This window comes from Adiantum capillus-veneris, chromosome 28, assembly GCF_014529385.1.
Source record: "Adiantum capillus-veneris isolate H3 chromosome 28, ASM1452938v2, whole genome shotgun sequence".
NCBI classification, from domain to species: domain Eukaryota; kingdom Viridiplantae; phylum Streptophyta; class Polypodiopsida; order Polypodiales; family Pteridaceae; genus Adiantum; species Adiantum capillus-veneris.
Window position 1 is genome coordinate 124,554,137 of NC_140958.1, and position 9,574 is coordinate 124,563,710.

The following is a 9,574-nucleotide window of genomic DNA, read 5'->3' on the forward strand; positions in this document are numbered from 1 at the left end:
TCCTTCTGTACGAAGAGGAGTCCTTGAATCACTAGCAATGAGAAAATTAACTCCTAGGAAAAAATCTCCTACACGGAAGAGAGAGAACCATCATGCAACCCACTTTGAGAGGAGTGAGACTGAGAGTATTGATTTCTTAGATGATGAGATAGCTCCTCGATAATTTGACGGGAAAATCTAGTTGAGGACTCGAGTATCAAATACACTTACAAATCTATGTAATAGGCTTGAGAAGCTGTCTACAATACTTGCCATGTAGCTCAACATTCATGAGAAAACATCTTTGAAAAGCTTTAATAACCATCCAATGGCTTAGGGGTAGCGGCATAAACCTAGAATTGATATCTATGCTACGTATTAATCCATTCGACTCTTGGCAAGCCCTCGGAAAATGGACCAGATCTGATCATTAAGAGAACATGTAAGACTCCCTCTAATGTGTAGCAGTCACTTGGTCCTCTTCAAGGTGTAGCTGTTTGAAAGGGGTTCCGAAATTCCATGCAAATCCAAATGTATCCACAACCTTGTCACATTGCATATCCCATAGCTAATATGTGATTAGCTCTCTCTCTTGTGCAACATCCACATCATTTGTAACCACATGAAGAATGGTTGCTCATCCCTTAAGCTAGCTTCGAGACTTGACATTGGGGCTCGTCGCACATCATGACCCCCACCTATGTAACTAGCACATAAGGGCTGTGACCTTCATCTATAGGCTTCTCGAAGGACCTCTTGTGCTTGTTGGCCTATTAGTTTGGTAGCTTTGAGCATGAGCAGAAATGGCAAGGATGTTGCCGCCTTGAAGGGTAGCTTGAGTGTTTGTGCCGGAAGAGATGCAAAAGGGAAGCTTGCCAAAAGCGTGTTTGTCAAAGCAGTTGGGGCTTCGGCTACGGTAATTAGGTACTACGCCAATGGCCTCAAAATGCATCTGACAGTCCCACAAACGCCCCTTTAGCTCTCCAATTTGCCATGTTGCTTGCATGCCAACTCCTCCTCAGCTCCAAAGGCCAGCTTGAAAAGGCGTCGGTTGCACAGGGACAAGAAGTTTTGGACAAATTCTCACAATAATTTTCACATTGTGACTTACCTCAACATCATTAGCTTCTGGGAGGGAGGCACTGCATACCTAGGTAGGTACGATTGAAGCATGGGATCGCCGGCCCGGTGGGGGGGCCGATCGTACCTAGCTAGGTATGCGGTGCCTCTCGAGCAGAAGCTAATGATGTTATGTATTGTATGAAAAACAATGAAAAAGACTCAATTTTCCTACATGAGAAAATGTTTAAATCTTCGTGTGGATGCAAGAGCCCCACTTGCTATTTGCAGCTTGTTGCTCCCCCATGGGTACAAAGAGAGAAGAAATGGAGGAGGGGATAAGACATAGAAGGATTGGTTGGTGGCAAATTACCATGATAGAGAGAAACTCTCTCTCTCTCTCTCTCTCTCTCTCTCTCTCTCTCTCTCTCTCTCCAAATAGAAGGGCCCCCTCTATAATAGCCTTTGAAGCCCTCTTCGCCTTCTCCACTATACTGGCTAGCTGCGTGATCCCATGATGTGCCCATCATCTTCGTCCTCATTAGGTGCACATTTCAAATAATGATGTAAATCTTCAACCATGATAAAATTTCCATCATACCTTATACACGTTTCTCTCTCTAATGAGTGATTGCTACCTCTTTCAACCAATAAAATTTTCTCTCAAAAAAGCATTTTTCTAAGAAGACATCTCTATGGCATTTTCCCTTTGGGTATGCCACAAAGGGTGCAAGCAATGAGGCCCCTGTTATTCCTCGACCATACCAGGAACCTCACACATTCTTTCGTTATCCTCCTTAACACTTCAACCTTGGTGGCACATGCACAAACATACACATACACACATATAGAAAGTGGTTCCTAGTGGAAGATATGTTTATTTGATGAATGAGAGAGAGAGAGAGAGAGAGAGAGAGAGAGAGAGAAGTACGAAAGAAGCTCCCATAACATTGTCTCATCAGCTAAATCTCGTGAGCACTCCTTTTATCATCCAAGTGTGCAAGTTCTTATCTCATTTTTGTCTCAAATAACGAGTCTTAATCTCAAGACTCTTGATAAGGATCTTTGCAATTTTGGAGATTTTTTGGGGTTTAAATTTGGCACAAATTGGTTCTAATAAAATACCCTCAAATTCTAGTGTAAAGATTCTAGTGTCGTGCACTTTGGGGGCTAATATTAAGGTCTATATTGTGCAGTTTCCCTCCTCTCCTCTTTACTCTATGTGTTTATTCTATTGATCTTGTTTACATCAATCTAATATTCTTAATCTAGTATTCTATCATAGTTAATTGATTGTGTGCGTATAAGTTTGTTTCTAACACGACTACATCTCATTTGGAATGCATGAAAGGGAAGCTTGATTATGTGTACAACTCCATGATCTAGTCTAGTGACGATTCTCTAATCCAATTCGATGGGTAAGTGGTATCAACGAGTGAGCCGAAGCAATCAACAATGGGAGATTTCAAGCTCTTGAAGATGAAGCTTAATTATGAGATCAAATTCGTAAAATCGAATTTCATTTAACACTTGTCAGATTTACAATTTAATCATTGTACAATTTTGATTGTTGACAATCAAAATCGGCATCGCATTCTTCAATGTCGAGATTCACTAAGTTTCTTTTTAGCTTGTGAAGAAGAAGCGGAGATTGAATAGAGGATGCAGAAGATTTGAAATTCTAAAACTTGGCAAGCCTTGAAGTTTCTTTTGAGGTGGTTCGAGAATAACGAGTTGAGAAGAAGCAAGACAAAATTAAAGTGAAAGAGAACTTCGGTTTTTTGCCGTGGGAGTACACAATTGGTTTGAAAAGTTGACTTTCAAGTTGGAAGCTAATTCTCAGAATTTTTTTTGCATATGCCATAATTGTATTTCTTGCTCATTTGATGATCGATTTTATTACTGGACCAACTATCATGCTTACGTCGAGCATTGGAGATCATTTAGAAAGAAAAAAATCCACTGATGTCATGAACTCAAAACACATTTCAACATTGAAATTAACAGCAACTTTCTTTTGCTATTGACATGCTATGACACCGACATAAATTTTATAGAGAAGTAACTTTCTATTTTCATTTTTAAAATTTTTATTCTTTCCATGATTCTCTACATTATGGCGAACTGTCCCTTGCTCACTATTCTTGAGCAATTATTGCATTTGTGGCAAAATTTGTCATATGAGTGCACTTAGCGCATTGAATTGGAAAACCTCTCACGCATATACATAAGACAAAACCCAAGCATAAAAACAAGAAAAACCCTAAATTAGCCATACAACCTTTCCTTTTATAAAGATGGACGGTACCAAAGAAGGTGACACCATACTTTCATGGATTGGCCAATTAGATGATTATTTTCACCACCAACATTTTTCTTAGCATGATATAGTTAAATGTGATGCTAATCACCTCACTAGTAGTGTTGTTTTATGTTGGAATGCCATGAAACATCACACAAGTCCTTACTAGTAGTGTTGTTTTATGTTGAAATGCCATGAAACATCACACACGTCCTTGCATGTGGCATGCACTTCAGAAGCTATTCAAACGTCAATTTCTACCTACACGTTATAAATATAAAATATGCAGGTGATTAGATGGGCTTGACATAAAATGTACAAGCATATGTGAATCATTTTTGGAATTTCCTACTTGAACTGTAGGCAATTGAACAACTAAAATATGTAGGCAATTAGATGGGCTCAAAATAACATGTATAAAAGCATAAGTGAATTGTTTTTGGAATTTTCTACTTGAGCTGTAGGCAATTGAACATTTTAGCAGGAGAAAGCTCTAAAAGAAATTTGTATATCTCTTAGCTGTATGGCTAGGGTACATGTGGACATGTTTAATCCTCCTACTCTTGTAGAAGTAATTTCTTTGACACCTAATGCTGAAAGAAAAATGGTAGGACATCAATCACCCAATGCTTTTCAAGCTAATCAAGCAAGCAAGCCCCAAATAACAATTTTTAACACCATGAAGAGCAAGGCCTCTAGATGAAAAAATACCTTGGATGTAGAAGCTAACTTTGAAAAAACATTGGATTCTATTTACAACCAATAATCAAAATCAATAGAACCATCTCCTTCTGTTTCATATCATGCATTGCTAAAGGTCAAATGCGAAGTGCAAGGTTTTGTATAGAGACCCTATTTTACTTGATGATAAGAGCGGTCATGATTTTATTTCTTCACGTCTAGCATATCAACTCTCACTTTTTCAAATCAAATCCAGACATAGAATGAAAACTGTGTTCAATAATCAAAACCACAATTGCAATCACAAAGTGGATAATTTAATTGTTAACATGAAAAATTTCAATCGACATAGAAAAGATTCTTATGCACCTTTGCATGGGATTGGCATGATTCTTGGTATGCCTTTTCATCATGTGTTTAATTCTAATGCTGATTATTTTGCACATTTTCTCTCATTTACATATAACAATTAATTAATTCACTTGGAAGCAACCATTGCATTAGAAAAAATTTCACTTTATCCCATATCGAGCCAATAGGGTAATGAAAAGACATACTTAGTTCTTGTCAATGATCTACATATGTTGAATAATGCAAGCCATTTCTCACACACTTTCAAGATTGTTTTATGAATGCATTGTCACCTGGTTTACCACCCCCACATTAAAAGGCCATAAATCATTAATGGAAGTGAATCATCATGTTGTGCACCGTATCAAGTAAATCTACTTGCACACAAATAGATAAAAATCTGAGTTCAAGAATTGCTATGTAGGGGACTTGTCAAGCTTAATAGTTCACCATATGGATCACATATTCTTCTTGTCAAAAAGAAGAGTGGAACTTTCAGTATGTGTATAGGTTATAGATTCGTGAATAAGATCATAAGTAAAAATAGATTCCCTATCTCTCAAATAGATGGTGTTAGATAAATAGAAAGGAGCTACTTTCTATAGAAAAATTGATCTCAAATGGTGATATCACCAAGTAAAAATGGTATAGGAAGACATTTTCAAAACTGCCTTTAAAACTCAAACATGACACACTGAATTTCTTGTTCTTTAATTCGAGTTAACTAATACACCTACTACTTTCACATGTATAATGAATCGTATTTTCATTGATCATCAGCATGTTGTAATTATATTCTTTTATGATATACTTGCTTTTAGGAAATATATGGATGAACACAAAGAGCATCTTACACATATGTATTAATTTTTTGCAAAAGAATGAATTGTACTTGATTTTTAAGAAGAGCTCTTTAGTTTACTCTAACATTGAGTATCGCAGACATATAGTCTCTAAGGATGGTATTTATGTAGACCCTAAGAAAATTGAGGCTATCATATCATGGCCAATTTTTATAAACCTACAAGAGTTAAAATCATTTCTTGGCTTATGTAGTTATTATGAGAAATTCGTCAGGAATTTTCCATACAAAGTGCATTATCTCACATTGTTTTGAAGAAAATCACACCTTATGTTTGAAAAAACTTGCATAATTGATCTTTTCAAGCCTTGAGAGTCATTGACCAAAGCACGTGTTTTGACATTGTCTAATTTTTCTTTTTTGTCATTGTAATGGACACTAATGAAAAATATATAGGTGGTGCACTTATGCAAAATAATTACTCAATTTCTTTTGAAAGTTGAAACTTTAAACCATTTGATTATAAGTGTAATACAACACCTATGACAAGGAACTAAGTTGTGGTACATGCACGTATGGGTTCTCGTTTGTCATTAAAGTAGATCAACAAAGCATCAAATATCTACTCTCTCAACCTCCTAAGTCCAAATTTGAGTGGAAAGCATGGCAATGGACCAAGAACAAGCACTTTCTGAAACTGCAAACCAAGGACATTTACTACATCCTAATGGCCTCAAAATATTGGTTTTCTCCTTTAAACAAACGGTGGGGTAATCATTGATTGGAATGAAGGGGGGTGTCAATGACAAAGAATGTTTGGGTGCCCACAATGCCACATTGGATGAAGGTTTTTTTAATGGAAGGTACTATGTGAAGCCTTGCTGATTGCTGTGAATATTCTATCCAGAGGTATTGGTCCAGATAGATGCTTGCAATGCAGAATGACTAGTGAGGACCTCCCTCACCTATTCATGTAGTGCCTGACGATTGGCAAGGAAGATTTGCAAATGGATTCAAAAGACCAGGAAGACAGGATTCTTCAAGAACGATCTTTTGCTAAGAGGGAAGGTGTTGAAAAGCCAAGTGCCGCTTATTTGTATGGAAATTGTTGGATTCTGCTACTTTAAACACGTATGGAAGAACAAGAACTGTCGGGTCTTTGAGAATGACCTAGTAATGGCTAGGTACACAAAGATTGTACAAGAAAGCAGGGTAGCGATTGTTGCCACTAGGAAACGAAAGAACTCTGAAGAGTTGAATTGGGCAATTGGCATTGCAATGATTGACTTGAATGGTTGAGTGTATTGGTTCTGACTCATGTGGAGGGTTTCTACTTGTTCAACCAGTCTTGGCTTGGGTGTCCCTTTGATTGTCATGGGGTGGCTCGCTCTCAACCGATGTATCACCAATGCCTCTATTGAATCTAGGAGTTGCCATGGCTCGATATGAGCATGGCTTGAATTGTAATCTCTTTGGTTATGCTAATATAATATACTCACCATTGTGAGTTTTCTTGCAAAGAAAAAGGGTTTATGGTTTGTTGAATTAGCAAAAAATTTGACTGTTATGCTTATAATGTTTATGTTTATGGTGATTATTGTTTAAATTTTCATTTTAAACTTAAATTATTGTTATTCAAGATTAAATTTGTACTTAATTATGTTTACAATAGAGTTTTGATTTAAAATTACTTTATGATTAGTTTTTACGGTTTCTCATAGGGATAGTTTAGGGTTATTTATAGGATTACTTTTAGGGCTAGTTCAAGTTAAGTTTAGACTTCCTTTGGCATTAGTTTATTATTAATTTTAGGTGATTTTGAGTTTGAGTAGTTTAGAACGACTTTTGATGTTAATTTTAAGGTTTCTTTTATGGTTAGTTTAGAGTTGTTTGTAAGTTCTCCCTCTAGGTAATTTCAAATGTATTCCCAAACACTTTATCTAATCCAAAATGTATTTGCAAACAAACCTGGTTGCTTTAATGCAATATAAGGGTTTGTGTTTTAGGTTAATATTATGGTTTAGTTTGGCGAGAGCACTTTAGATTTTCTTTGTGTTTCAAGTTTAAGCTTTTCATTTAAAGTTATTGAAACACATTCATTCTACCGAGCACTCTAAACAAGCATGCTGTTGTAGCTTACTATATCTAATTGTGAGAATTTTACACACATTATCTCATGGAATCTCATTTCTCTTTTCATATAATCTTTCTATCCCAAGAATTTGAGCCAAAGTGGTGGTATGCCATTGAGGTAACCCTACAAGGATGTCTCTTTAAGAGGAGAGCTCTTCTTTGATATAGGGATTTACACTCAGTTTTGTCAAGATGAGAGGTGGCTATGCAAAGTGCCAATACATTGTATTCTTGCGTGTTTTCTCCTAGTGCAACTAGCTAGACGTGTTTGATTGTAATGAAAGCATATATTTCTCATTATTCACAACTTTTATCTTGAGTAATAAGTTTAAAAGGTTAATGCAACTAAAGGTTGCGATTGTTTTTGGTGTAAAGTTGTTTAATTAAATTTTACGTGTTGATTATGCAGGTTAGGCCCACTTTCTTACACCTTTTGTTTCTTTACTTTCTTCTTTATAAACACACATACATGGCAAAAAATGATAGCTATGATCACCCATCCCGAGACAAGGGCATATGCTCTAAGTTCCATCACCCATCCCGAGACAAGGGCTTATGCTCTAAGTTGCATTATACAAAAATGCTTAAAGTATTATACATGTTCATGGCTGTATAATACGTTTAGCCCAAAAACAGGATCGTATAATATGGTGACACGTCACTGAAATTGGCCTCCCGTATTATTTCTCTGCATTTTGATTGAAGTTTTTTCAATCAAAGAAAAATAAGATCGAAGTTTTCTTTGATCAAAGAAAACTTTGATCGAAGGATTCTTAGTATATAAAGCGTCATCGCATGCTCTCCCAGCACCATTTGACACAAACAAATATTATTTTATTTTGAAAGAGTGATCCTCTCTCTCTTTCCATCAGAAACTTGAAAAAAGTCAAATAATTAAAAAAATGAAGATTTAGGTTAATTATAAATTTAGTTATAGTTTTATTTACTCAAATTTAGACTTTAGGATTGTACGATCGATTGTACGTCTTATTTGATATTATTCGAGAATACAATGTATAATATCGTATAATACATATAATTTTCATTATACGACCATATAAATGCAACCTAGCATATGCTCGTCACAGTGCCCATCGCCTTCATGCTCCACATCCTTCGAGTGATATGAGTCATCGACTACTTCAAGTGAGTCCTTGTGGTGGCCACAATGCTCTAGCGATAGTGGGGGAGAATGATGTGGAGGAGGCGGCATCAATGGTTCCACCTCCCCTTGCGATCATCATCTTTATCCCACTATTTCTTGCTGCTTTCTTAACTTCACCATTCACTCTAACTTTTGTCCAACAGTCATACACTCCTTGTCTCACACAATAAGACACCCCTCACTTCACATTGTATGATACCTTGCTTGTCACTCCTTGCGTCATAGCACAAGATATCCCTAGATTCACATCGTAAGAGACCCCTGTGGTTATCCCTTTCTTTCATCATAATCAATAGCAAGGGTACTTTTACACCATAGACTAGTCCACTGGATAGATACACTTGGATGAGAAAAGAAAACAAGTCATTTTGATCATGCACCAGCTTTTCACATAAGTTTATCACCATCACATCACGAAGAACTGGAAGGAGATTGATGGTGAGCTAAAGGATTGTGCCATTGAACTCCTTCACAATCAGTTCCTCATGCCTGAAGTGAAGGACCGTTTTGGATGCACTTGAGGATGCACGAGTATTGTAAGCACAAGTGCTTGGATGCTCAAGAAGCACTCGAGAATGGATGGGGTAAGCCTTCTTGGCTCAACAAAGAAAATCAGGAAGGAATATCGTGATTTCCCTAACTAGTGGAGCTAGCAAAGAGAGGCCGACAGGGTGCAAGTGGCAGAAGTTCACTTGGTAGAGGCGGTTGGGAAATTTGAGGAGGATTTTGTAAAATTTTTTGCATTGTTTTTATAGTTAAAGGGTTGTCAATTTCAATTGTTTATTCTAATCTTTTTGTTGTGTCTATTGCTTCTAACAGTGGACCATCACTAGAAGGAATCCACCTCGCTTGAGTGTAGTTATGGTGCAAAGAAAGGTCTCCATTCAATGATCCAGAAGTTGAAATGTCAAGCCAAATTGATAAGCTATACAAACTTTGAACACTACTTACATTGATGTTACTTTGTGTTTTTACATTTAGTTTTGTTTTGTAAACCTTTTTGTTCTCTCTGCAAATCACCATTCAAGATGTACGTACAATGAGAGGAGCTATCATCACTAGTGTAGTGCACGAGGGTGCTTTCATATATTTTTTGTATATC